The following is a 22,415-nucleotide window of genomic DNA, read 5'->3' as shown; positions in this document are numbered from 1 at the left end:
CTCCTCTAAGAGTGCCCGGGAGGTCGTAGAGGGAACACAGCCGCGAGTCAAAGCACCTGCTTCTGGGCTCCCTCCCTTCGGTTTGGTGCTGGCTCTGCTCTTTCCAGCCTGGTGACCTGGGATAAACCCACTCTCCTTCTCCAGTTCGTTGTTTTTTTTGTTTTTTTTTCCTCATTTAAACGGCGCCACTAATGCCCATCGTCTCGCAGGACTGGGGTCCGGATCAGGCGAGATAATGGATGTGAAAGCCCAGCACTGCAGAGCTGCAAGAAGCATTATTATTAACTGAAACACTGGTCGCTAGTCGCCAATGGCAGGGGCTGGCTAATCCCCAGTTGGGATTCGTTGGCGGCTCCCCAGGCCCAGGGAGCCGCCAGGGGTGGGCAGATCAGAGGAACCAGGGGACAACAGTGGGGAGGAAGGCTCAGGAGAGGAAAAGAACGGGGTCCCTACTGCTGGCACCACCACTCAAGGCTTAGAGTGAGGAGGGGCTGGACATCTTCCCCCAGCTCCCCAGACAACAGAGAACACCCCAGAAGGTTCCGGGCTACTAAGCCCCTCTCTCTGGCAGTCTACGGACGTGAAGCCTCAGGGGCACTCAGTCGGCAAAAGAAGCATTAAGAAAATGAACTAAATGTGTCTAGGTCTACGCAGACGCAGCACTCAGGTAATTCAGGCAAAAAGCCCCGGTTTTGGCGTGAGTAATCCATCAGACCAGATAATGGCTTTCTTTGTCAGAATTTCCTAGTTAATCTCCTCCCCTTTGTTTGGCTGAGAGAACCAGCCTCACATCTGGGAGCCTGCTTGCCAAACATGACTGGGTCCTTAGAGATGAAGGGCACAGTGTGAGCGATTTTCCATAAACATGTTGGCACATGTATTAATTATTACAAGGGGGAAATGTGCCCTTGTGTTCCATCTGGGAGGGTGGCGCCGCGGACGGGCGTGGAGAGCGGGGCCACGCTGCTGGGGGAAACGCAGGCACTCCTTCCCAGCAACCTGCAGGGTCCGGGCTCTAGACTGGGTATCTTGCATGAAAAAATCACATTTAATCCCTTCCACAGCTCTGGGGGCGGCATCTGGAAAGGTTTAGGTTTAGAAGCCGGATACTAATAGATTTTACTCCTTACCCTGCCGTTTACTGTGTGAACGCGGCAGGCAGCTCACCTCTGCCCCATGGAAGCGAGCAAGGCAGCCTCTGGGTGCGTTGGGTGACATCTGTGATGTCCCTGCTGGGAAGCACCTGCCAGGCCCATGGCAGGCACGTGACAGATGATGGCTCCGGGGTCCGGATGGCTGCGGAAGAGCCAGGAGGGCATGAACCCAGTAAGGACACGCCGCTGGCCAACAGCCGGCTGGATCTGTTTCCCTCCCAAGGGCAGGCGTTCTGCTCGGAGGCCTTCGGAAGCAGACCCTTCCGAGGATCTCCCACAGCAGCTCGGCAGGAAGGAGTCTCACCTCCAGGACCTGCAAGCCGGTGGAGGACACGCTCGCGCGTTCCGTTTCTGCGTCCTCGAGGCTCTCACACAGCTCCTTGCTGCATCGCTGCCCGGAAACTTTTGTTAAATGACAGAAGAATTAGGAAGAGTCTGGAGTGGGGGTGCCTGGGTGGCTGAACCGGTCTCGTGTGTGACTGTTGATTTTGGCTCAGCTCACGTTCTCAGGGTCTTGAGATAGGGCCCCACGTGGGGCTTTCCACTGAGCATGCAGCCCGCTTGGGATTCTCTGTCTCCCTCTGCCTCTGCCCCCCCATCTGTGTCTTTCAAAATAAATAAATAAAAATCTAAAAAAAGAGAGAGAGAGAGAGAGAGCCTAGAATGGATTGGCTGAGCTGAGTCCAGGTAAATGCATAACGGGTGTCCAGCATGTACCTGGTGGCTTGGGGTTGGGACGCCAGGGTCCCTCACACCGCGGGGGACATTGGAACACTTTCCCACGCCTGCTTTCATGGCAGGAAGAGGGACAGCCACCGAAGAAGAAGCTGTCAGAGGCAGCGGACATCACCTCAAACAGAAATGGTACAAACAGGGTGGCCGTTACCTGGGGTAAAACAATGATGGAAAAGATCAAATGGGATACGGACAGGGACGCGCTGTGAGAATGCGGAGCCTGCGAAGGCGAAAGGGACAGTTGCTCCTACGCATCCCAGGCACTGCAGGCGTGACAGTCCTAGAACCACAGCTAGTGGGGTTCTCGTTTGGGCTTCTCTGGGTTGTACTGAGAAGGCAGTAAAAACGGGGCCCAGGCCTGAAGCCCACTAATGACGGTCACACACAGCGTGGGTTTAGAGGAATAAAACCCACAACGGCGGCCCCACCCCCACCCTTCCCCGTACCCAGCTCAGACCCTCACCCCAGAGGAAAGCAGACACGCTGACGAGCAAACGCTCCAGTTAACTACACCTGGGCGGGGAGCGGGGGCTCTGGCCTCCGGGCCTGCTCCCTGCTTCCTGCAAGCCGCCATGTTTCTTCTGGAGGACTCAGCACTCCCAGGCAGGCCTGACCAAGCTGGAGCGCCCTCCTCACCCCTGCCCAAGCCCCTTGCTCAGCGGTCCACCTCAGCCCAGCCTGTCTAGCCTGGCCCCTGGTGTGGTACAGACCATGTGCCAATAATTGTTACCTGGAAGGAATCAGAAGCTGATTCCCTGTCTGAGAGGTCCTGTCTGAGAGGTCCTGATGGGAACGGGCTGAGGCGAGCATTCTTCATGGCTTCCAAAGATGGTACCATGACCAGAGCAGGCCTGACAATGAGCTGTTGATCTGATCCCCTCCAGACAGAAGACAAAGCCTGCCTCCTGCCCAAACATCAGCTCCTGCCCCATGGCATGGCCCAACCCTCAGAGGCCTTGGCGCCGGCCTGCTGGGAGAAGTCACACTGCTCCCAGCAACCCGTGTGGGGCCCTCCGAGAGTGGCTAATTAGGGTCTTCCCTGCAATGGCAACCTGCAGTCGTGAGCTCACTGCTGGCTTCCTGTTATTCCCAGTCCTTCCAGAACTCTGCCATCTCCCTCATAAATGTCATTTGACCTCCTTGATCTGCATAAACGAGAATTCTGTTTTATCCAAACAGCAAAATTGATTAAGGAGGTCTTCTGTACAAAGCACCGTGCGCGCATCTGACGGAGTCAGACAAGACACACATGTCCCCTGATGTCACAGTGAGGAAGTGGGAGAAGACGCACATGCTGGTCAAAGAGGTCTTCCTGGGTGAATCCACTGATGCACCGGGCAGACGAACAGAAAATGGAACAGGACACAGTGAGATGTCTTTTTACCGACCATGATGGTTAATTTTATGTATCAGTTTGATTGGGCTAAGGGATGCTGGTAAAGCATCATTTCTGGGTGAGTCTGTGGGGGTATTTTCTGGAAGGGATTTGTATTTGAATCAAACAACTCACCCCCACCAGTGCAAGAGGGCATCCTCCAAGCCAAGGAGAGCCTGAACAGAATGAAAGGTGGAGCAGGGGAAAGTGTGCTCTTCTTGAGCTGGGACATTGGGATGTCCCTCCTCTGCCCCCCAGACACTGGCACTCTTGGGCCTTCAGAGCTGGGCTGGGACTTAGACCATTGGAAGGCCCAGGTTCATAGGCTTGGGACTCACACTTATACCATCCGCTCCCCTGTTTCTCAGGCCTTTGGACTTGGACAGAATTACACCACCTCGCTTCCTGTTCCTCAGCTTAAAGATGGCGGATGTCAGGACTGCTCAGCCTTCGAAATCAATTCCTAGAATAAATTTTCTCTATATCTAACTGTATCTGTCTATCATCTATCCTACTCTATCTATCTATTAATACCAAGCAAGAATACGAAGTCCTACAAGATTACAGACAGCCTGACACCTTCCAAAGAAGGTAAAGACATGCGTACACACAGATGATGTGAAATGATACAAAAAGGAAAATAAGAGAATGCCCACAGGACTCAGGAGGGTGGTTACTCTGGAGAAGAGGAGGAGGGGACGGAACGGGGCGGGTCACACAGCTGGGCGTAAGCCGCACTTCCAGTTGGGCGGTGGTTTCACAGGTGTTTATTCCGTTCCTTTAAACTGGTCAGCAGGCCAGGTGTAGGTGCTACACCCAGAGCGCAGAGGCCCCAGACCTTGCCCTCGCCTTCCAGAATCACTGCGTTCCACGGGGTTTCACCTCCCGAAGGAGAGCAGAGGCGGGGTGTGAGCAGGAGGGGTTGGTGGCTGCAATCCAGCCCCCAGCACACGCGGCACCAAGAAGGGGAATTGCCTCCTATCGCACCGACCCGCCCTTCCCTAATTGGTACCTCTGAACTGACACACCTTCACTGCAACAGGTGAGTATTTGAAGGCCGGAGCAGACCCACCCGGCTTCTAGAACATTGACTTGGTGTGAAGGTGACCCCCCTGCAGGGCCTCCAGGGCCCACTTGGTGTCTGCCAACATCATGTCCTGATCTCCCAGCTCAGGTCACCGTTAGGGGCCCCGAGGTCTGATGAGCTCCCACCTCTAACTAACGCCCGAGACCTCCTGGCCCCCCAGGCTTCTGGCAAGTTCTGCAGGTTGGGCTGCCTTCCTCATACAACTCTGCCTCAGAGTGGCCAAGAAACATAAGATAGTCCACACCCCTCCTGCCGCTACAAACAAATAAACACCCCCACCCAGCCTCACCGCCTCCCCTCACCGCCAGCAGGGTGGGTCTCTGCTCAGCTGGAGATAAGGCCCTGACCACACCTTCTCCCGGGACCTCTCCCCACCAGCCTTGCCTCCAGCCTTCAGCCCGGAATCTTCCTATCTCTCTCTCTCTCTCTCTCTCAAGATTCCTTCCCCTCCCTCAGCCTTCACACCTGCTCAGGTCTGACCAGCCTGAAACCGAACACTCCCCAGGGATCATCCAGGGTCCTCCCTTCTCCTTCCAAACTTCTTCAAAGAAAAGCCCACACTCTGGGTGAGGCTTACCCTTCCCTGTACTCAAGTATCTGAGATCGGAATTTTATGCCACCACCCAGTCCTAACTCACGGAAACAGTTCTCAGTTCTGCAAGGCCCTCCTTTCTGGGACCAAACGCGGCGGAACACTCTGAGGCCTCACCTGGCTGCGGGGCCTCCCGGAGCTCTTGCCTCAAACTCTCTCCTCCGCCCACCTCCAGTGGCTCTTGGGCCTTCTCGCTTCCCTCTTGGGCTCTTTCTTCTTGGATGCCTTCTCTCACTTGCCCCTAAATGTTGAGGGTCTGTCTCCTGTTTCCCTCCACCCACTCGCCTCGGGTAACTCCGCTGTCAGTTGACTCAACACCATTGGCTCGTGAGTCTCCTTCTGTGCCCACAGCTGGTACGCGGCTTTCCTTTGGTCATAGCTGCCCAAACGACCTACATCACCTTAAGCTCACATGTCAAAAACAGAATGTGTCATTCTCCCCAAAACTGCATTTCCTCTTCTGTGTCCTCCCTCGGTGGGCACCGCACCATCCCAATGCCTGTGGGGCCTCTTGCTGATTTCAGCCTCCTGCTCCCTCCCCCACCACTGAATCACCCACCGAGTCCTGCTGATTTTGCAAGGACCTCGTCTTCCTTCCCTCCCATCACCACCCTAGCTGGCGCCTGAGCATCTCCAGCTGTTCTGCTTAAGTGACCTCCTTATCCCTTTACCTCCCCAGTTCCAACCGCTCTGTAGTCTGAGTGAGTTTCCAGGCCCAGGCTCTGGCCACACCACCCTCCTGCCCCACCCGCTCTGGGACAAGAGATTCTGCACTGGGTGTCAAGGTCCCCAGGGGGTCTTCCCCAGGTCTCCCTCAGCTCCTGACTCCTGCCCACCCTCCCCCACTGCAGAGCTGCTCCCGTGATGTCCGCTCCATCCCACACACTCAAGGCCTCCCTGGCCCTGGGCTCCTAGGTCCTCCCCCTTGCGACCAGACAACTGGTCGACTTTAGGCAACAGGCTTTAATTATTTTGGCTTCTATTTTGCATGTATAAAATCGAAGCCGCATTTCCATTTTAGATTTATTTGTTGAGCAGACATTTCTCATACTTCTGTGGTTCCATATCTCGTGCCATGTATGGCAACACATTTCCAACATGTCAGAAAGCAAAACACAAAAAGCATCAAAAAGAAGAAACCAGAGTTGCAGATTTATTCTAGCAATGGAACAAAGTTACATTTCTGGCTCTTGAAAAACTGAGCCTGTCATAAGACAAGATAGATGGGTTTGAATAAATCCATCTTTGTGCAACAAAATTCTACAAAATGTGCATTAAAAATAAAACAACAGAACACGGAAAGCATGTCATACTACAACAGCAGAGAGCCTACTAACAATATTATTAAAATCGGTAGAGCAGCGTAATGTTCAGATCTAGATGCCCCTCCAAGAATTGAGAAAAAAGGTCCAGGTGGCTTACTCAGGAGCCACTGTCCCATCCCCAGGGAGCCCCGAGCAGTCTGGAGAGGGCCTCAGATGAGGGATGACTTGGAGTCCACACACGAAACTCACTTAATGAGCCCACATCTGTCCCTTCGTATGTAAAACGGATGTAATTATACCTATTTTGCAGGATTCTTATAAGGAGAAATTAAAGGGCCTGTCACTGCAGTAAGCATTCCAGAAATGGGATTATTATTATTATCAGAGGGTAAAAGCAGCATTATGGGCAATTAAAACGGAAATCATGATAATTCAAAGGTAGCATGGTGAAGCAGTGAAAAGACACCCAAATTCACGGAAAGTCTTGAACAAGAATACTCCGATCACCTCTCTCCATAATTTCCAAACCCTGGAAAGAGCCCAGGTGTCCATCAGTGGATACACAAATCATGGCATATTCAAAAGAATACTTCTCGGCAATAAAAAGAATGATTCACTAACACGCGAGAACGTGTGAATCACAAAATCGTAATGCTGAGTGAAGGAAGCCTTACCTGAATAATTTCATAACTTATGATGCCGTTTATATGAGATTCTGGACTCTAGGGAAAACCAATCTGTGGTAGAACAAATCAAAGCAGGGACTGTTTTGGGGGGCTGGAGTCAGGGAGCGACCAGGAGGGGACATGAGGGAATTTTCAGGGATGTTGGGAATGTTGTGTATGGTGAGAGGATTTGTACCGGTTTTGTCTAAATTCAGCAAAGGAACACCTGAGATCTGCACATTTCATTATGTGTAAGATTTACTTGACAGAGAGAGAGAGCACGAGCACACAAGTAGCAGGGAGAGTAGAGGCAGAGGGAGAAGCAGGCCCTCCGCTGAGGCGGGAGCCCGACGCAGGACTCGATCCCAGGACCCTGAGACCATGACCTGAGCCCAAGGCTGATGCTTAACCAACACCCACTCAGGTGCCCCCACTATATGTAAGATTTACCTCAAAATGGAAAAGTATAAGCAAACATTGAACTCTGGCTAATAACATGCCAGCAGACAAATGTGCTTGCAGGGTGGGGACAGCTGTCTGCAGTTTACTCTGTAAAAGGTGAGAATTCTCGGGCGGCTGGAAGGCTGGATGTGTGTGAAGCAAACGTGGTAGAAAATTAAGGGTAGAATCTGGGTGGCGAGTGTTCACTGTAAAATTACATCAAATTTTCCGTATGTTTGAAATTTTTTGTATTAAAATATTGGGACAAAAGTGAATGAACCTTTATAGGACTTCAGTAGCCAAACTTGTTCATCGGAATTGCCGAGCGACCAGGCCAGGCTCAGGAGGATCTGGGGCGATCTGGGGCGATCTGGGGCGCTCGCTTGGCGCCTCGCGCTGGCTTGGGTGCGAGCCCGTCCTTCCGCAGCCTGTCCGCATTGCCCTGGGCAGCTGCTGTCCGCGCCCTGGGAAGATGACACAAAACACGGGGGAAGAAGAGAGGGTAAGAGGACCAGAGGGAGGCAGGGTGTCGTAGGTACTGGACACAACTCCGATGTGAAGGTTAGCTTTGAGTTCGGGATACTCATTCATTCATTCGTTCGTGCATTTTAGAGAGTGAGAGGAAGAGGGAGAGAGAGAGGGAGAGAGAGCGCAGCCTCCACACTCGGCACGGATCCCGGCACGACCCTGAGGTCATGACCTGAGCCAAAACCAAGAGTCTGTCTCTTAACAGACCGAGCTCCCCAGGCGCCCCCAGAATTTTTCAGTACGGTTCCAAACTAGTGACTTGGGGAGCCGCACTCTGCCGTCTCATCTCCAGTGTGTGCCCTCCAGCAAGTCATCGGGAAGGAAGAAGGAAGAAGGCAGACAGTCGGGGTGACGACCAGGTCTGGAGGTGGCACGCATCACCCTCATCTTCTGTCGCCAGAACGCAATCCGTTGCCCCCATCCAACTGCAAAAAAAGGCAGAGAAACCTGGTCTTCTTGTGTGCTCGGGAGGAAAAGAGGTGTGAGCAGCTGGCCCGTTTCTCCCCCACATCCCTGAGAGCCACCAGGCCCAACCCCCACATGCCTAACCCTCTTTACCTTGGTTTTGTTCTGTTTTTCTTTTCCATAGTCCTATTTAAAAAAAAAAAAAAAAAAAGATGTTATTTATTTATTTGACAGAGACATAGAGAGAGAGCACAAGTACGCAGAGAGACAAGCAGAGGGAGACGGAGAAGCAAGCTCTCTGCTGAGGGCGATCCCAGGACCCTGGGATCATGACCTGAGCTGAAGGCAGACGCCCAGTGACTGAGCCCCCAGGCGCCCCCCTGCGGTCCTATCTTCAACATGCAGCAGACGTGTTTACGACGTTCCGGTGAGTCCCCCCGACAAGTCATGCGAGCTCTGGGACGTTAGCGGTTTTGTCTGTTTTGTTCACGGGCCCAGAGGAGTACCTGGTACGCGTACCTGTCAGAGAGAGGGACACCTGGTACGCGTACCTGTCAGAGAGAGGGACACCTGGTACGCGTACCTGTCAGAGAGAGGGACACCTGGTACGCGTACCTGTCAGAGAGAGGGACACCTGGTACGCGTACCTGTCAGAGAGAGGGACACCTGGTACGCGTACCTGTCAGAGAGAAGTGTCCCGGTGCGCGTCGAGCACCGCGTGTTTCCCGCGCCTTCTCTCTCCTGCTCCGCCCTTCCCGCATCACCTGCCTGCCCGTGGCCTGTCCATCCTTCAAATGTCAACCACGTCCCTCCTCTCTTTTTGAAGCTCTCTGGGACCCCCCCATGCCCTTCCGCAGAACCGATTGTGCCCTTCTTTGTGACACAGTCACACCCTGTGCCAGTTTCTACTGTGCGCTATCCCGCTGCTTCCCAGTCGTGAATCCGTGGGTCTTCCTGATGAGACGGAGAGCCCCACCAGCGACTGGCCGTACGTAGTACAGACTTCATGCCGGCAGTTGAATGAAGGGACGGATGGATGAATATTTGGATAGCCCAATATATCCTTCATACTTTGGTCTTTAAAATGCTTCAGATTGGGGGCACCTGGGTGGCTCAGTGGGTTGAGTCTGGCTTCGGCTCAGGTCATGATCTCAGGATCCTGGGATCGAGCCCCGCGTCGGGCTCCCCACTCATCAGGGAGTCTGCTTGTCCCTCTGACCCTCCCTCCGCTCATGCTCTCTCTCTGTCTCTCTCTCAAATAAATAAATAAATAAATAAATAAAATCTTTAAAAGATACAAAATAAATAGAATGCATGAAACTTGAATACAAACTGGGTAGTGGATGATCATGTTAAATTTGTTGGGGGTGACAATGGCATTGGAGGGTGCAGCTATGCATGTCAGAAATAAATCCCGAATGACTCACCGGTGAACTCGGAAGATGTCTGAGATTTACCCTACAGTCGAATTAAAATTAAAAAATGCATTGGAGAAGGATAAATGAAACAATTTGGAAGAAAGCCAGTAGCCGTTGAAGCTGGGTAGGGAGTACCTAGATATTCATTATACCGTCTACCTACCTCTGTGCCTGAGGTTTCCTTAACGAAAACTAAAAGCAGGTGAAGCAACAAAGCCTCCTATATTCTGCTCAGTTCCTTGGAAGCTGCTCCCGTCAGCCCGGGTCCAGATGTGGCACATCCCGCCTTTCCGGTCCTGACGGGAAGCCAACAGCGTAAGGACAATGAGACAGACCCGAAAGCAGGAAGGCCGCCCTACACGCCTTGTCCCCTTCCCCAGGCTGCGTGTCCGCTGTGCCCCCTGAGGAACGAGGGCAGATGGGCTCTCTTGCAGAGGAAGAGAACCTGCCCAGGGTTATCTGCAAACATCCTTCTAGCGCATCGGGGCTGGCCATGGGGGTCTTAAAACCTGCTTAATACAAGTCCGTTCGGAAAGGAATCCAGGAATCCTGGGTCGTGTGATAGAAGAGGAGCAGCAGAAGGAAAACTCAGCCGGGGTCCCTTGAGCTTCTCTCCCCCAAGTCTCCAATCTGTCTGCGAAAAACATCTGCGTCTTATACGCCTTTTTTTTTTTTTTTTTAAGATTTTATTTATTAAGAGAGCGTGATCAGGGGAAAGGTAGAGGGTCAGGGAGAGTTCGTCTCAAGCAGATTCAGCACCAAGGGCAGGGCTCGATCCCAGGACCCTGAGATCACGACCTGAGCCCAAAGCAAGAGTCAGATGTTCAACCGCGGAGCCCCTCAGACGCCCCTCTCACACTCCCCTTCTCTCCACCCATCGGAGAGGCAGGCCTGGAAAATGGAATCCTCTGTGCTGGTAGGTGGATGGGTATTTGTAAAATAATTAAATGAGGCTCACAGAGGCAATACAAGTTGCTAAAATCCGTCAAATTAAAATGCAGAGTCCCTTGGAAAGCTGAGTTTACACATATGTAGTAGAGAGCGCATCCGTGGAAAGACAAGCCCAACTGAGAAGCAGAAGCCTCCTTGCTCTCTGCCTTCTGCACACAGGTCGGATGAGACTGGCCAAGCAGCTGGGTGTGTCTTCACTAGAACGCTCAGCACTGTTCTACCATCGACAGCTCGCACTGGTGACTGGCTGCTACCCCCGGGCACTCAGTGCTCACCCTCCGATGCTCCCCACATCACGTCCTAACGTGAGAATCGTCAGCCTCATCTACAGACACAGAGCATGAGGCTCACAGAAGGCCTGGGGCCTGCCGGAGGCCGTGCACCCAGGAAGGGTTTGACTCAAGCCTGTCCAAATCACGGCGCATCTTCTTCCCACTCCGTCCCGCTGTGTTTGAAGAATCTGAATGATTTCCGTCGACTTACGATCACTCCCAAAGGAGCCAGAGACACCTGTCATCTTGAAACAAGACAAGCAGATGGTGGAAGATGGAACGGTGCATCTTTTCTGCTCTCTGGGCAGGGTGTCTGGTAGATGCTCCTTGCTGTAACAGGTGGCGTGGCCATTCCAGGCTCTAGCCGGACCTGGGGGTGGGGAGGGGCAGAGGGAGAGGAGACAGAGTCCCAGCCTGAGATCATGACCTGAGCCGAAACCAAGAGTCAGACGCTCAAAAGACTGAGCCACCCAGGAGCCCAAAGCATTCGTAGATTCTTTTAGGTCCTTCATCTCATCATCCAAGCATCCCCAGTGGAGAGACTCCAGGGCTGGTTCCCAGGGTGAACACAAGGTCTCGTAGCTATTTTAGGCCCTAGCAGAGTTGAGACTAGAGCTTGAGGGTCCTGAATGCCAACCTCAGGTCTCCTTCCTGTGGCTCTGGGTTCTCTCTTCGACACCGGAGCACAGGCTGAAGACGCTCGGTGGCACCACTGGGTGGGTGAACATCCCCAGTGGAGAGACTCCAGGGCTGGTTCCCAGGGTGAAACCTCTGAGGTTTCTGGTATGAAACCTCAGAGCAGCAGAGCCCACCTGGCAGAATTGCACAAGGCATCCGGGTGTCACAATGACACGTCACACCAATCTGTCACTTGTGCGGCCTTGCCTAATACCTTTCTCTGCATTATCTTTTTTTTTTTTTTTCTTATTTATTTGACAGACAGAGATCGCAAGTAGGTGGAGAGGCAGGCAGAGAGAGAGATGGGGAAGCAGGCTCACTGCTGAGCAGAGAGCCCGATGTGGGGCTCAATCTCAGGAATCTGGGATCATGACCAGAGCCAAAGGCAGAGGCTTTAACCCAATGAGCCACCCAGGCACCCCTCCCTACATTAGCTTGATTTTAATCATCGAGTGTGCACTGAATCTGTACCAAATGCAAATACTGGGCTGGGTTTCATACAAGGTACAGAGGGAAAAGTTGGGTCTTTGTAATGGAGGAGCTCAGAGCAAATCTGCGTGAGGTAGGCTGGGCTATTGTGTGTCCATTTTACAGATGAAGCAGTTGAGGTCAAGAGAGGCTCAAAGGCCTGCACAAGGTCTCGTAGCTATTTTAGGCCCTAGCAGAGTTGAGACTAGAGCTTGAGGGTCCTGAATGCCAACCTCAGGTCTCCTTCCTGTGGCTCTGGGTTCTCTCTTCGACACCAGAGCACAGGCTGAAGACGCTCGGTGGCACCACATCCCTCACAAATAACCACACACTGAACACACTCGTCAGGATCTACTACACAATTTGCAGGGACCAGCGCTGCACAAAAATGCAAGAGTCTTTGTCAAACAATAACTAAGAATTTCCAGATGGCAGCAGGAGAGCATGAAACCAAGCTCACGGCTCTTTGAAGTGAGTTCCTGCCCAAGTCACACAGTCCTGAAGCCGGCCTTGCCCCGAGTCCCTGTCACAGAAATGCCTGGATATGCAGAGTAGACAGACCTCTGCGTGGCTCTGTTCTCTGCCTCCAACGAGAAGGAAAGTCTGCGGGGCTGGGAGCTTGCTCTGACCCCGCAACCAGCCATCTGCCCTATGGCCCCATATCCCTCGGGCCAGCTGACCCAGTGTCCTTCAGCATTTCCGACTTTGTGGATTTGCAGTCTCAGCTGACCTGGCTGCCACCGTCTTTGCATGAGAACCTAGTCTCCCTTGCCAAGGTTCAAGGTAGGGACACATAGATCTGTGAACACTCCTCCCGGGGCAGTGATGGGAAACATCTACTCAGAGTTCAAGTGCTTTGGGCAGGGTCTCAGAGCATCATTCACCTTATACAACTGTTTTCTCCCCCAGAAGGTAGTGCCGGCAGCCGGCCATCTTATAGAAACCCACCCACCGAAGACAACTGGCTAATCTCTCTTCTTCTCCCTCATGCAAGCCTTGTTTTGTCTGATTAATAGGTACATAGGAACTGCAGAGAAGCCAGAAGCTACGAGAATTTCAGGCATCAGAAAGCCCATTTTGTATTAATTAGGCATCAGACGCAGAGAAAAGTGAACTAATCATGAATTAGCTATGAGCCTTGATCAAGTGTGGACCGTGTCCCCTAATAAAGGCAGGTTCAAGTCCCAACCCCCGGTGCCTCAGAACGTGATCTGACTTGGAAATAGGGCTGCAGCAGGTGGGTTAAGATGAGGTCATGCCGAACTACAGCAGCCCTTAGCCCCATGGGACTGTTGTCCCCAGGTGCCGAGGAGACAAAGACTCCCGTGCAGGGAGAATGGCACGTGACGCCACGGGCAGAGATGGGAGTGATGTGTGCACAAGCCCAGCAACGACAAGGTTTACCAGAAAACCCCTGGGAGCACTGACAGGCGAAGAACACACTCTTCCTTGAAGCCTCAGAAGAAGCCCACCCAGCCCGTGCTTCGTTTGCAGACTTTCAGCCTCCAAAACCATGAGAGAATAAACTTCTGGTGTTTTCAGCCGCCCCGTTGGTGAACTTCATCACGGACACGGAGCAAACCAGTATATCCCGGTCCCGAACATAACGTGGGCCTGGACTGGCGTTCTCTAAAGTCCTTTCCAAGCCCACATTTCTGTACGCGGACCTTGACCCCATCCCCACCTTCACTCCAGAAAGGCAATCCTCACTTGGCTCTTCATTCAGGGAGATCTCTAGAGCCCAGAAACCCGGGGCCCCATTCTCTGAAGGCATGCTGAGATCTTCCCTCCTGGGACCAGGAAGCCCACCATGAGAACGGAGACCCGGACGCGGCCACAGGATCCAGGGAGAAGCCTCACCCGCCAGAGGTCAGAGCCCCAGACCAGGGTCCATCTGCTGGTAAGTACATGCGTGCGTTCACACATATGCACACACACCCGCATGTGCATTTTGCATACACACGCATGTCGGTGAGGACTTAGATGCATACACACCGGTACACACACACATATACGCGTGGGTAAGTGCGTGTGTATGTGTGAATATTTTAGATGTGCATACTGGTTATTATTTCTCTCTCCAAACGCTGGTATATGTGCGTGTGTGTACTAGTAAGCATGTAAGTGTGTGTTATACACATATTCATCCTGATGTACATAGACATATTAGTATCTATTCCTGTGACACATCAGTGTACATATGTGTATGAGTATCTTTACTAGTATTACAATGTCTGTGTGTGTGTACTTACTGGCATGTACTCACGTGTGTGTTTACTGGCACACATAGGCACACACACACAGAATGCTTGCAGGCATACCGCACAGCCTCTAGTTCCCAATCCCCACCCCTCCCTTTTGCCCTACACTGGTCCCTTCTCGGAACTTAATTTGCATTCTGGGGTGCACGGCTCTGACCCAGCAGCACCCCCTGCTGGTCACCTTGTATTTCTGGCAGAACCTGAAGGGCCTCCAGCACTCTGAAGAGAAGAATCCAAGGGGAGACCTCCAGGGGGATGTCAGGATCCCAGGGTTCTCGGGTGACCCCAGAAGTCCATCTGCAACTCTAGAGAGGGACCGAAAAGGGTCAGAACTGAAGTCAGTGAATCTGAGAGACTGGGGAAGGCTGAACTCCAAAAGAGTCCGGGGGAACTGGGAAGAGTTGGAGAATCTATGCCGCAGAGGCAGGATGAGAATCACACTTGTGTGGCTTGAGGGGTGAGCTGGCCCCAAGCTCTCGTTCAGCCCCGTTGCCCACTGTGGCCACGCCTCTGAAGTGGACAATAGCTCAGGGTGCCAGAGAGTTTCCCTTTCGAGGTGGGGTGGAGAGGAGATAGTCTAGGGGAAGGGAAGATTCCAGTACCTCCCAGGGCTGGGATGCTCAGAGTTCGAGGGAGTGAGCTGGCCCCTCGGGGGCCCAGGCGTGGAGGAGAATTCTAGAAGAATCAAGCCAGGAAACCAGAGCCTTAGTACGTGAAAAGCCTGTCCCAAGGTGGCTCACTGGAACACAGTGGGGAGAGCTGGAGAGGAACCAGGGAGCCCCAAGTCCACCGGCTCCGGCCAGGGGAATCCCAGAGCAGCACACACACATGGGAGGTGGGCGAGTGAGGTCCCCACCACCGGCCACCCCTTCCCGGCGTGACCAGCTGACTGTGAACAGTCCTTCCTCACTGCAAGCGGGCAGCTGCTTTCCCAGGGCTCCGTCCTGCCTTTGGGGTCCTCCCAGGTGAGGGGAGGTCAGCGCATTCCTCTCCCAGAAGACAAGTTCCACCTTCTTGAACACAACCCGCGTCTGCCTGGAGGTGAGCGCGCCTGGCCTTCTTCCGTCGTCTTCCAGCCAGGCTGCCGCGAGTCCCCGATCTCCCCGCTCCCCTGCACGGGGTCTCAACTCCCAGCTGCAAAACACAGACGCTAGAGGGGACGGTTTCAAACACCTTCCACTGTCCTCCAGAACCCAAACCCACCCAGCTAAGAGACTGCCAGCCTGGAAGGAGGTTGATGGATAGTAAATATGCGCGCGAAACCCTCAGTATACAGATAGGAATAGAGTAAATACAGACGCGCCCCTGTGAGTGTGTGTGTGTGTGTGAGTGTGTGTGTGTTTCACTGACAGGGCCTCTGTTGCAACGAGCTTCCCCCGATGGTGACTCTCGGTTCCATTCTCTGCTAAAGGGAACCGGGGTGCCTTGGAGAACCGGCTGACCCCAGGACTGGGGCAGAGAACACACGCTGAGCTTAGATCTTCCATTGTACCAGAAGGCAAGGGGTGCTCAGACAGTGAGGGGACACGTCAGAAGGACACAGGAGCCACCCAGGGGCTCTCCATTGGCCATTCTGAGACAATCTGGGCCCCAGATCAAGGCTCATCCTCTGAGTGAACAGGAAACCGTGAGGCCATACTGATACAGATGAATGAATTGCACGTCGGAGGAGGAACGGGGGAGTCACAGTGTCAGCGGAGACCCCACGAGCGTTTACGACCCGCAGGGGGAAATGAATGCCTGGAGCAGAGCAGCCCGGCAGAAATCACTCGACCAAATGATCAGAGTGACCATCGCATTGATGGGGACTCGTGGAGATCATGTGCCACTTGAACAGCACGTGTGGGATGTTCCTGCCAAGAAACTGAACCCTGTCATGAGGGAACAGCAGACGCACCCAGGGTGGGGGGAATGGGGGGGTGGGGAGCAGCGGGGGGAGGGGGGCTGTCATCTACAAAATTATTGGCCTGACTCCTCAAGTATCAAGGTCACGAAAGGCAAGACTGAGGACCTGGTCCAGCCTGAGGGAGAGTCAGGACAACTGAGGGCCACACGCCTCCTACACGTGGATCTGTTCACTCTCAAGGAACCCCGGGGACAGCTGGCGAGACCTGAAAACGGGGCCGCCTCGCACCCCCTTCCTGACTTGAAGGGACGGCCGTTGCCAGGACCCAGCAGAAGAAAGTCTCTGCTTGTAGTGGATACGGTGGAGTAGTCAGGGGCGAGGCAGCAGCGAGCAGACAGCTTACCCTCAAATGGCTCCAGGTTACCAATATGTAATTTGTAATTTGTGATAAAGCTTTTCTGTAAATTGGAGATTTTCTTTAAAATCTTTTTTAAAAAAGAGCACATGCACATCTATGAAACTCTGGCAACTTCCGGAAAAGAGGAGAGCAGGGCTCTCTTTCTTCCAAAGAGGAATTCTGACCAGGAAAAACTCTTTAATTGCACATACCCAGCACAAGAATCTGGCCTGTGGAGTGGGATTCTCTGGCCCCACTCACGTCTTCCCGCAAACGCTGGGAGGGCAGACTTCAGGAAGACAGGAGACGGGCACATCTGGAAGCCCAGGCCTGAAGAATATTGGCATTAAGGGTAACAGCTGCTTTTACTGAGTACTCGCTGTGTATGTGGGGCTTGGAGTCAAATAGACCAGGCATTGAATCTTGGCTTGCATTGGCTGTGTGACCTCGGGCAAGTTGCTTAACCTCTCTGAGCCTCAACTTTCTGTTGTGTAAATTAAGGACTATAATGTTTACCTTATTGGGTTGTGGGCAGATTAGAAAGAAGCATGCCCAGCATCTGGTACAGTGCTGATTTCCTGATTGAATCTTTGGCAGGCTGCCTCAGAATCCCCTGGGCATCGTTTTCAAATATGGATTTCCACAACCCACTCCTAGAGAATCTGATCCAGTTCACCTGTCCAATTTCAGCTGCGCCTGCCTTACCTCTCCCACATTCCACTTAGACCAAACAACGTACAGTTTCCTAAATGCAGCACAGTCCATCTTACCGTCATGCTTTGTACACACGGTTCACCCACCCAGAATGCCCTTTTCCTTTGCCTGATTGGAAAACTCCTACTCCCCCTTCAAAACCTGGCTGAAATGTATCCTCATTTGTCAAGCGTTTCTTCATCCCCACTTCCTAGTACCCCCTCCTCTGTCTGACCAGTTGTTACTATATCAATGAAAAAACATAATTACTTCCTTTTAGTGAACCTCATTATGTACTTTACAGTTCCCATAAAGGATGTCATTTAAAAACAACCACATTGGGGACGGATTATTAGTCCCATTTTCCTATTTACATATGAAAAAGCTGAGCTTAAGAAGCTTGCTCCAGGTCCCCCGGCTGGCAAGAGACGGAGCCTGAACTCAGACTCCAAGAGTCCCTAGGTCTTCTTGTCATCATTGTCCTGGCTCTGTCTCCCAGAGGGTGTGAGCTCTGGGGCATCCGTTCATATCTGGTCCTTAACAGCCAGCAGAACCCCCAATACACAATCAGTAGGGATCCATAAAGGTTGGTGCCTAGCTCCTAGGTCCGCACCTCCTCCGGTCACACCAGGCTTTCTCTGGGCTGGGCAAGGGGCAGAGCTAGAGACCTCTGAGGCTGGGAAGACCGGGTGCCTTCCAGCAAGGACCGAAGGAGCCCCACGGACTCCGAGGAAAGCATGGACCTTCCTCAGAGTGCAGCACTCGTATCCACCAGCAGATGGCGCCCCCGCGCCATTCAGGCGCCACCTCCGCCTACCAGGCGCCGGGCGTGTTGCTGTTGGGCCTGGGTCTGAAGCGGTAACTGTCAGAATCTGTAAAATTCAGAGTTGGGGATGAAAGAGCCAAAGAGCAGATGACAGAATAACAATAGAGAGGGCCCGAAACATACTGAGGCGCTTCCCTTCTTGGGGGAAACCATATTGTTGAGGAGGAGCTGACTTGCTCTAGGGACCCGCGGTGGTTAGGCTCCAGGTACAAAAGTGTGGCCTGGGACCACGGGCCACGGAGCCACGCGCGGAGGTCCCCTCTGCACGAGGCTCTGTGCTGGAGTGGATGAGACCCCGGTGTCCAGCTTCACGGCACAGTCCCCTCGGAACAAGCCTTGGAAAGGGTATTCCGTCTTGTCACCGTATTTACAGATACGTTCTCATTTTTCCTGCCCAGACTGAGTACACGCGGCCCGACCAAGCCCTCCAGGGGCAAACTGCTCTCTGGAAAGTGTCGCCGGCGGACCCCTGTGTTGGCATTTCTGGGCTGGTGACTCAGGGATGTGTGAACGGGACTAAGAAGTTCAGTCCAAGAGCTGAGGTGGGGGGTCGGGCTGCCGACTTTGCGGTGTCCTTTGAGGGGAGCTTGGGCATCTCTTCCTCTCCCACAACCTTCTCTTCCATAGCCCAGAGCAAAGCTCTCCTCCTCCTCCTGTGTTCCATCCCAATCTCCCTTCTCTCCCTCTGCGCCCTGTCCTTGGAAATCCTACCCAAGTCCCTTGTCTTGAGTATCTGGGAAGCCTCCAGAACCCCATAATTGAATGTACACGCATAAACAGTGTTGTGGTGATTACACAAATCAGTGTGTGTCATGAAATTGCGCAGAACTACACACACACACACACACACACACACACACTATATATATATACACACACACACACTGGAGAAACCCGAGAAAACGGTAGGTTGTACCTTCCTGGCTTTGATATTGTGCGGTAGTTCTCATAGATATTCTAACCATTGAGTGAACCTGGATGAAGGGTACATAAGACTTAGCTGTACGTTTTTTGCAACGTCCTGTGAATTTGTAATAATTTTTAAAATATTTCAATTAAAAAAAAGTTGCCTGCAAGCGTGTATCTCCATGTTCAGCCCATATCCGGTGCCGTGCCCCAGGCTTGTGTGTCCAACGACCATTCCCAACTCCAGACTCCCACCGGCCCCGCCAGCTTCCTCAAACTAGCATGGCCGAGGGACCCCATCACCCTCCCCCACCTCCCAGTCCTCCGCCCGCCCAGTTGCTGCCCCAGGAACTCGAGGCCAGAAAGCTGACGTGGGCCTCCCCACTCTTTCTCCCTTGCTCCAAACAGGTCCAGAGGTCCAGGCTCTCTGTTCCAGGCACGTCTCTGGCCTGCAGCCCTAATGAACCTTTCTAAACATGGAAGCCATCCTACTATTTTTGGCTTCCAAGTGCTGTACGTGCCCGACTTTAAAGTCTGATTCTATAGTAGACATAGAGAATTAGCACAGGAAGTGACAAAACCCTCTCCTTGACCTAACCTTGGTCAGGCTCCCTGGACCTCCAGACCTCGACCCGGGTGTCCTTCCGCGTCGGGCCTGTATCACCAGCTGTAGCAAGAACCTGTTCAGTCAGTTTAAACCCCCCCCCCACCTCTGCTCCCCCTTGATATCTGAGCAGGTTCCCCTCCCCCGCTCTGCCCCAGGTGATGTCTGACCCCCCAGGCCTGCCTCGAGCAAGAATCCTGCCAGGGCAGGTTAACCAGAATCCCTCTCACCCTCCACTCCCGCCTCCCCTCTCAGCAACCCTCCATCCAGCGGCCCCCACGCCACCTGTGGGTAGAAAGGCCCGCCGGTCTGTGCTGCTTCCAGAATGAACCGCCTCTGGCCCGGGCTCTCTTTCCCTCTCTCACCACAGTTCTGGCTAAAGCCTGTTTTGCCCATTTGGCCCGGGGCCAGCTCGGGCTCTCCGACAGCTGAAGCACATTCACTTCTTTCCTTGAACAGGCTTGAGGAGGGAAGGGCTGGTGGGAGGGAGGCGTCAGGACTTCAGACTGACCGGCGGGGGTAGAAAAGGGCCTCATCAGTCAAACCAAGTGGCAGAACCTGCACTTCCAGTTTCCAGACCCGCAGAGCTCAGAAAAATCCTCCGGGTCAGCTCCCGGCTGCCAAGCAGTCACCTCATCTCTCCCTCGGCTTCCTTTTCTGTGAAGTGGGGACAATGGTGCATGAAAATCCTGCTTCACGGGTTAAATGAGACGACGTTTCATGTGACACAGGGTGTGGGCTCCAGCCATGACGGGCCGGCCTGGGACCCGGGCCACCCCGGGGCCCTCGGGTCTGGTCTCCTCCTGCGTCTGGAATTTCCTCTTTCCCCTCCCTCCCCGGCAGGGAGATGCTCCCTACAGCAGTCCTCTCTGCTTGGCTCTGTTTTCTGCCGGCTGGCATTTCTCTGCAGTTGATTGGGCAGAGGCGTGTGGACTCTGAAGACGGAGTTCGAATCCCAGCACTAGGATCCGAGTGGCCTCTGACGAGTCCTGTGTGACCTCTTCACGCCTCCACATGAGTCTAACCACACCCACGAGGTTTTGGTGAGAAAGTGAGAAGAGCCGCCTGGATGGAACCGAAGTGTGGTCGTTGAGGGCACGAGATTCTGGCCGTGAGCCCTGGCTCTGCCCGTATCTGCACGACTCAGGGCAGGTGATACGGCCACGTGTGCCTCGGCGTTCTCATCCATAAAATAGGTGCAGTGAGGATGCGAAACAGTTGTGAATGGGCCTTACCTTTGTACAGTGATTAGCCCAGCGCCTGCACATGATGGGCTCTGGGCACATGTGTTGACAGCAACACAAGCATGGTCACGGTCGTTTCAGGAAGGGTCTGGAAAGCAGAGAGGAGACCGGATGGGAGTGGCTGCAGAAAGCTGGACTGCGGCCAGCCTGGGCGTGGACTGGCACAGAGCAAGTGTGGGGCCTGGTGCCAGGTGGGAGGTGACCGGGCCTGCTGGAGGGGGGTGGGGCAGGGCAGTGCTGCTGCTGCGGAGGGCACGGGCTCCCACCTGGTCCAAGTTCAGCCACGCCAAGGGTGAGGGGGCAGGGGGAGTGCATCTCACTTCTCAGATCAGGAAACGGACTGAAAACACCTTGAGTGCTGGATGCGAGTCCAGAGTCTCCCCGAGCCTTCCGTCAGAGCTCTCTCTCCTTCCCACCGTCCTCCCTAGGAGAAAGGTGAAGAAATGCACAGAGACAGAGGAGATTTCCAGACTCCAAGCCTAAGGAGCTAGGAGCCCCATGGCCAGAAGCTGGGAGGAAGTGTTGGGCTTGTGACCTGATAAGCCTTCCAGTCCTTGCCCACCACATCCCTGCTGAGACTCCTTGTCCTATGGCCCCCTGGTGTCCCAGCCCCTCTGCCTTCTGTGCCCCACCTCCCCTGTCCCCCCTGTCCACTATCGTGTTCTCCCCTGCCCCCTCCCGGCAGCAGCTGGGCTCACTGGCTCTACCCCACCCCCACCAGAACTCCTGACCCTGCTGCAGGCCCCGCAATCTGATTCTGACCCCATTCTTCCCTGGAGATCCCAAAGTGGAAAGACTGTCTCCCTTCTCAACCAGCCCGTATCCTGGTAGTGTTTGGTCCGCCAGTCCTCTTTCTGGAGACTCTCCCCTCCTGGGCTCCGGGACAGGATGCTCTCCTCACACTTGGTATTTTGTTGGTCTCCTCTGTGGTCGCCTCTCCCATCAGCTTCTAAAAGGTTGGTGGCCCTCGGGGTGTGGTCTTTGGTCGTTTCCCAGCTCCATACCCTCACTGCATACCACCAGCCCCTCTCCTCCTGCCTGAGCCAGGAGTGGGGTGGGAGTGGGTGCAGGGTGGGGGTGGGGAAGGGTGTGGGCACAGGGAAGCAGAAGTGTTCGATAACAATAAAAATGTCCAAAGCACGTTAGCCATCACTGCATTCGCTGCCCTGCATGGTCGGTGCTTTAATAGCCTCCTTTTGCAGGGGAAGAAATGTGAAATCAGATGATTCGAGACCACTGGGCTCGCGAACCGCAGTCGATGAAGATGGCAAAGCAGAACAAGCGCTTTTGCACTACGACCGTGCCCAGCAGAGCCGCGACGCAGCGCCGTCTTCTTGGCACAAATCACGTAGAAAAGGACAGACTATCCTCCACGGGTGCCGAAGCCCATGATAACGGGGGTTCCTGCAGCCCAGGCAGGGGAGCTGCTCCCAAGGACACCCAGTCCCGGCCGGCTTCGAAGGACGGGGAATTCGCAGAGGCTGGGCACAGCGGCCCCGCGTTCCTTTACAGCAGTGGGGACAGGAACCCTGGGACCCTTCGCCACCTCGCTCACTGCCCCCAGCTCTGCAGACGGCTCAGCTGGGAAATTCGGGGGGGTTCCC

Source organism: Mustela erminea, chromosome 7, assembly GCF_009829155.1.
Source record: "Mustela erminea isolate mMusErm1 chromosome 7, mMusErm1.Pri, whole genome shotgun sequence".
Taxonomy (NCBI): Eukaryota; Metazoa; Chordata; class Mammalia; order Carnivora; family Mustelidae; genus Mustela; species Mustela erminea.
The sequence above is the reverse complement of the archived record's forward strand: the minus strand, read 5'-3'. Positions refer to the sequence as shown.